At 47.1% G+C, this 6,000-nt stretch overlaps 1 protein-coding gene across 1 annotated transcript in view; it reads right to left on the bottom strand.

The window, feature by feature from the left end:
* LSAMP (limbic system-associated membrane protein) overlaps positions 1-6,000 on the bottom strand; it is a 1,070,131-nt gene that overhangs the window by 804,705 nt on the left and 259,426 nt on the right. The gene's annotated exons all lie outside the window — the stretch shown is intronic.

Genomic DNA, 6,000 nt, shown 5'->3' with positions numbered 1-6,000 from the left:
CTGAAACCGCCGCGTTTCCAGGGTCTGCACACCTACGGTCCCGGAGCCGCGCACCGACTGCCGCCGCTTTGTGGTGGGGGGGGGCGGCCTGCGCTTGGAGTGCCCGCAGCCTCTTTGCTACCCAGCTCATCCTACCTGCACTGCCGCGTGGTGAGACAATTCTGGCTACCCCAGCTTATAGGGGAAAATATAATCCAGCCATTCGGGCATACCCCTCCCCTCTTCTTCCCTCACTTGAATAAGATGTGTAACTAAGGTGTACCCATATATGTTTAATGTGTTGTAATCACTCCTTTTGAACCTCCTGCCCCAAATTGCTTTGTTTTCCCCACAATAAACCTTGCTGTTGTTAGAAATATTAGTAAGCACTGAGCAGGTTATTCACTCAAAAAAGTCGGGACATAAGTTCCTGTCTCCTCTGTGTGAGGCGATACCCACGTGTGGATCTCTCAGCAAATCCTGATAAGTTAATACACTCCAATAAGGAGATATAATAGGTCACGGATCGTGACACTGCTCCATTACCCTTGGCCTACAACAGTCCAGTTCTGCCAGGTGTTACACCCTTTGGTGCTGTGGAGACAGACCTCCCAGTCTGATGAATTAGCATGGCTATGCCTGTAATAAGCCATGCTGAAGATAACAGAGAATACTGACAGGAGACAGCACCAGAATTTCAGCTCATGGCTGCCTGCTGCAGAACCACATGCCAGAAGAAAAGCAAACACACACCTTCAGCAGAGAGGGGCAATACTGCAGGTGAGGTACCTGCATATCCTTCCTGAGCAAGCAGGAGCAAGGGAAATGCAAGGGCAAGCCCATAGGAGAGACTGGGTTTCATCCTCATGTTTCATGGCCCCTTCTTGGGCTTCGGGGGGGAAGCCACAAACCAACTGCAGAAAAGCAGTGTGGAGCTCCTACTCCCTAGCCCCTCCCAGGCACTCTTCATTCCTTATCCTTTGGTGTTGGTACAGAGACAGGTCTACACACCCTATTGCATCCCAGCAGCAGAAGGGTGTAATTCCAATACACCTATGATAAGTAGAAGGTTGGGCTAGCTAACCTCCTGGGGTCCCCTCCAACCTTAATTATCCTGTGACCCCACTCAATAGGCTGAGGGCACAGCTCTGCTGAGGGCATGTCTCTGGAGGTAGGTGCACATGGGTCCTTCAACAGCAGTAGCCCCAGCAGGCAACACACCTGAGGCCTTCACCTCAGCTGACTTTCAGTTCCACGGACAGACAGACACACAAACATGCTCATACTGTACTGATGAAAGGCACTGTGAAATGCTAATCTCTACCAATGGACTCTCCTCAGACAGCACCTCATCTCCAGTGCTTGCGTGACCTTTGGCAACTTGGCATTTTCTTGCACAGCTCACCATCAATTGCTACCATCTCCTGCCTTGCAATCTTTTTTTTTAGGGGGCCTTTGTGCTGCACAGGAAGGAGGTGCTCTGAGAATAACAGGAGAAAAGTGGGAATGGAGGCCAGGCAGAAGAAGGGGAAAGCAGCTCATTTAGGTGTGCACTGGAAACAAAGTGGCAGGCACAAGATAAAGGTAAGGAGAGAGAAAGACAGTGAGTGGCAGGGAAAGGGCTACAAAGAAACCGAGAGGGACGTGGAGAGTAGACACGTATGGAGGGAGATCAGAGCCATAAGCATGACAGAGAGAGTGGAAGACCAGAAAGGGTGTTTCCACTTGTATTTTCATCTGATCCAAAAATGTGTTCACACAAAAAAAATGTCAGCATAGAGAAAGAACATCTCAGACAGAGAGAAAAGCATTTTTGACAGAGAGCCAACTTAGGAAAGAGCTGTCTGCATAAGTGACCAGCTCAAACCACCTCGACAACTCACACTGTCCAGTGTTCCCTCTGATCCAGACTCTCTGGTCCTGGCTTTCCTGTCTGGGCCAATTGGGCCACCGTCACTGCACCACGGCAACTATTATGATTTCTCAGACTCAAACTACCACAGTAACATACTAGGTTATGGGGATACACCAGCCCTCTCAGTGCAAACCTAAGGCTTTCTAAACTGGTTGGCATCCCTTTGCTTCAAGTTGTGTTTAACTTTAATGGCTTTACCCTTGAAAGACTGGCAGAAAAGAGGCAGCGTTAAATTGAGAGGAGGGAGTTAATAAGCCTCCTGTCATTAGATAATTACTTTGCCTGCACAGTATTCAATATTTAACTCTAAGTCCTTTCCATGAAGTAAAATAGTTTGATTTGGCTCTGTGTGTGTATGCTACATGAAGAAGTAGATCAAATTCAAGAAAGTGCTGAACACTCTTGCCCTTTGTTTGCTGGTTGTTTGTCCTCACTGGCAACTGGCCTCCCTCGGAGAATGCCAGCTTGCGAATGAAATGAAATACAATACAACTGTATTTTATATAGCATCTCTCAAATAAACAGGATCACAATTGCTCTGGGGGCTAAGAGATTTAAAAAAAAAACAAACCAAAAAAACCAAAAAAAGCAAACAAAAAAAAAAAACCAACAAAAAACCAAAACACAGACAGAAGGAAATTAGGAGAAAGAAATGGCAGAAGAAATGTAGCAGCTTCCACAGGAAGGAAGCACAGCTCCATGGCTAAGGCTCTGGGTTGGGAAATGACAGGCAAAGACTTAGCTCTAAGATCTGCCACAGACTTCATACTTTGACCTTGAACAACCTACCCAATCTTAGCAGGGCACAGTTTCCAGTGCAAGACTTCTGACTGTTAACTCTTCCTTGTCTTGGGAAGTCAGAGATCACTGCATTCATGTCTGTGGGGTTCTTCTATGCCATCCAGGCAAAGACCTAAATGGCTGATGGGTAGAAGTGTGCTGGAAGACAATGGCATGCAAAGCTTTTTAAATCTATCAGGACACCAATACCTAAAAGAGAATCAGAATGTATCACTGAGCTTGATGATGCCTCTGAAACCATTTAGCAAGTGGTGAAACAAGGTGAGAAGCAAACTCCGCTGCAGTAGGACAGCCTTGCTTCATACCCAGTGTGACAGGAGGAGATGGCAGCCACTGTATTCCTTACAAGCAGTTTCACTTTGGGAACAGCTATTAAGGAATGGAGTAACTGCCAGTAACAGAACTGCCTGAACATGTTAAATTTGGGTAGCATGTGGTGCGGTGGTCATTTATAATCATGATACTAACAGTACACAATATATTGCTTATCCCTATCAGAGGGTTGGGAAGGATGGCTAGAAAAATGTCTTGCAATCTGCTGCTGAGCAGCTCAAACTTAGGAAAGCATGAGAAGTGATGACCCAAATAGCTAATGAACGTGTTTCATTACATGTTGACTATGAACAGCAGGATGACATAATACTTTTCAAAATAAGACATGATTTTGAAAGCACTTTTAATTTTTTTGAGCAACATTGTTATCTGTTTCTGTGAAGATGGGGCTGGTCTGCTCCCCAGTTCAGCTGTGGAGAGGAGAGGCTCCAGGATACCTGGCTAAACAATGATTTCTAGAAGTACAACCATTTTCCTCCCTGTCACAAACTTGGGCTCCTGTTCTCCTTTAAGGTGCATAACTAACAATGGATAGACAGAAGAAGAGAAGGCACAGGCAGGTGTTTGGCTAGAGCACATTTCCACAGGACAGGTAACGGGAAAACTTATTAGTCAACTCCTTGCTTCTGTATAAAGGACTTGAGTAGTGCTGCCTCTTCTCCCCTCTCCTCCCTAATTCTCCTTCCATTGCCACCTCCACCATTCTTTTTTCCCTCTCAGCTAGCTTGGGACAGAGCCACAAATTAGGGTGGGCAGAATTTAGAGAGGGCCCCTTGAAAGAACAAATGAGAAGCTGCTGATCCAGGCTGTTGCTGCCCCTGGAAGTGATGGGCCACATGTTGACCCACCCAAAGCCTGCAGCTGCACAGAGGCTGGTTTCTCCCTCTCTGCTTGCCTGCCCCATCATTCCCAGCTCATCAGCAACATGATTGATATAACGTATGCAATGCTGAATGGCACTCTGCCCCCAAACAGCACATAGCAGGCTCCAAGGCAAGAGACTACTGAGAGTGCACACCTCCAAAGTACTTTGCTGCTTATGTCCATTGTGGCAAAGCCCTGGAGAAGGCATAGCACCAGGCTTATCTGCACCCCCCTGCTAGAAGGACCCATGTGCATTCACTGTCTACACTGAAGTGGCCTCTGTGGGGAAGTGCAACTCAGTGTATGAGCATCAATAGGATCTTTAAATCTTCTAGAGATATTTTCTATCCTGAGAGAGTTTCCTGGAGTCAGGCGCTTCAGATAGACTGCTTGGCAGGTATCACAGCAATCTCACAGTTGCTTTTGTGCCAGCTGTGGGAACCACATATTCATCTCGTACATATATCTTTCCTTACATAGGGCACCTTTCCTCCTCTCCCCTCATCCCCAAGTCAGAACTAAGCCATGGACAGAAGCATTGTTCTTCTCAGCCTCCAGAAGCAGCGTTCATCATGTCAGATGCATCTCCTGTGCGTCACCATAGCAACAAGATCAGGCCTGGTGTGGAAAATGAGGGGCAAGGGGAAAAAATATGTAAGAGGGCTCCGCAGATAAGGGATGGCTGCTCCTCCCTTAGATGGTGGCAGGCAGCATCAATCTAGAGGAGCCTGCAGGAGTTATGCCTGTTCGACACTACCAGGGCAAACAACTGGCTCCTGGGCACTGCAGCTCACAAGCATATTCAGGAACAAGAGGCAAGGCTGAGGACATGGGACAGGCGTTGATTTGCTGTATATTGAGCCCCTTCAGCAGGCCAGACACTAACATCTTTATCATTGAATTGCAACACCACATTGGCCTGAGAGCCCAAATCACAGCTGCACTGAGGTCTTTATTCTTTATAGCAGTATTTAAGCTTTCCTGCAGAAACTCTTCTCTGTCATGGCACTTCTAACAGCACTAACTCCAACCAGTAACATAAACCACAACGAACCAGCTGCTTCATGCCTGAGTCCCTGAGAGTCACCCAGGTGACCTGGTGAGGCAATCCAGCCACGCTGCTAACTGGAGGAAGCCTACACAACCAGTTTGGGCATGGCTCACCAGCTTTCCTGCATGCTTTGCACAAAGTCCTGTAACCCCACAGATGATGCCGCTCCCTGGACCCTGCTAGGACTTGAGCTGCCTTCCACTGTCAGCATCCCAGTCTGCAACTGAGCCTGAGACACATGCTCCAGGACTCTCCCCTATCACATACCCATCGTTCAGAACAGGAGAAAAAGTTAGAGCCCTTGGAGCACCGGCTGTGCCTGAGAAACAGCTCCTGTTATCTTCTCCTCCAGTGTCCCCAAAGTGCATAGCTTGCAAAAATCCCTACAAAGCCAAAATACTGACACTTGGGGGAAATCCTTCCTTCAGGGATATGGGAATTACTGGGGCCACCTCACACATCTTGACCTAGCACACATGGCCCTGATTTTTATGCTGACTTCTGCTGACCAAGGCTCTACAAAAATTAAGAAACTGCTACCAGTTGTCGATAAGGGGAAGAAGCTTATTTAAATGACTGTGGAAAGTTTTGGAGCTTACAGACCTCAAGTTTGGTTTAACCTCTCCAGGTGAACATAAATGGGTTTTATGCATCTCTCATTACCTTTCTTAGTAAAGGCAAATGAAACCACAATTAAATTCTGTGGCCATACTGCCTTCTCTTCTGACACCCTCCCAGGTAGGATCCTCTGTATAGTTTGTGCCCTGGAAAAGCCAAGTGTTAGCAGGAGGCCTAATGCCATCCCTCTCTGGAGTCTAGCTTTGACAGCCAGGATTTCAGCCTCTCTCAGCAACATCTAGGCTTCATCCCTCCTCAGCTGTACTCATGCTACTGCTTCTTGCAGTAAGGCAATCAGAGTATAAGTTTTTTTTTTCCAGATCCCCTGCTTAACCTCAGGCAGACCTTTGGAGCTTTAAGTAGCATATTACAGTAATGAGGGGCCATGACTATTTCTGAGAATATGCCCTGCTTCCCATTAGTAACCCCCCACGATAAG

Source organism: Chaetura pelagica, unplaced genomic scaffold (assembly GCF_000747805.2).
Source record: "Chaetura pelagica isolate M959 unplaced genomic scaffold, ChaPel_1.0 scaffold65, whole genome shotgun sequence".
Classification (NCBI taxonomy): Eukaryota; Metazoa; Chordata; class Aves; order Apodiformes; family Apodidae; genus Chaetura; species Chaetura pelagica.
The sequence above is the reverse complement of the archived record's forward strand: the minus strand, read 5'-3'. Positions and strand labels throughout refer to the sequence as shown.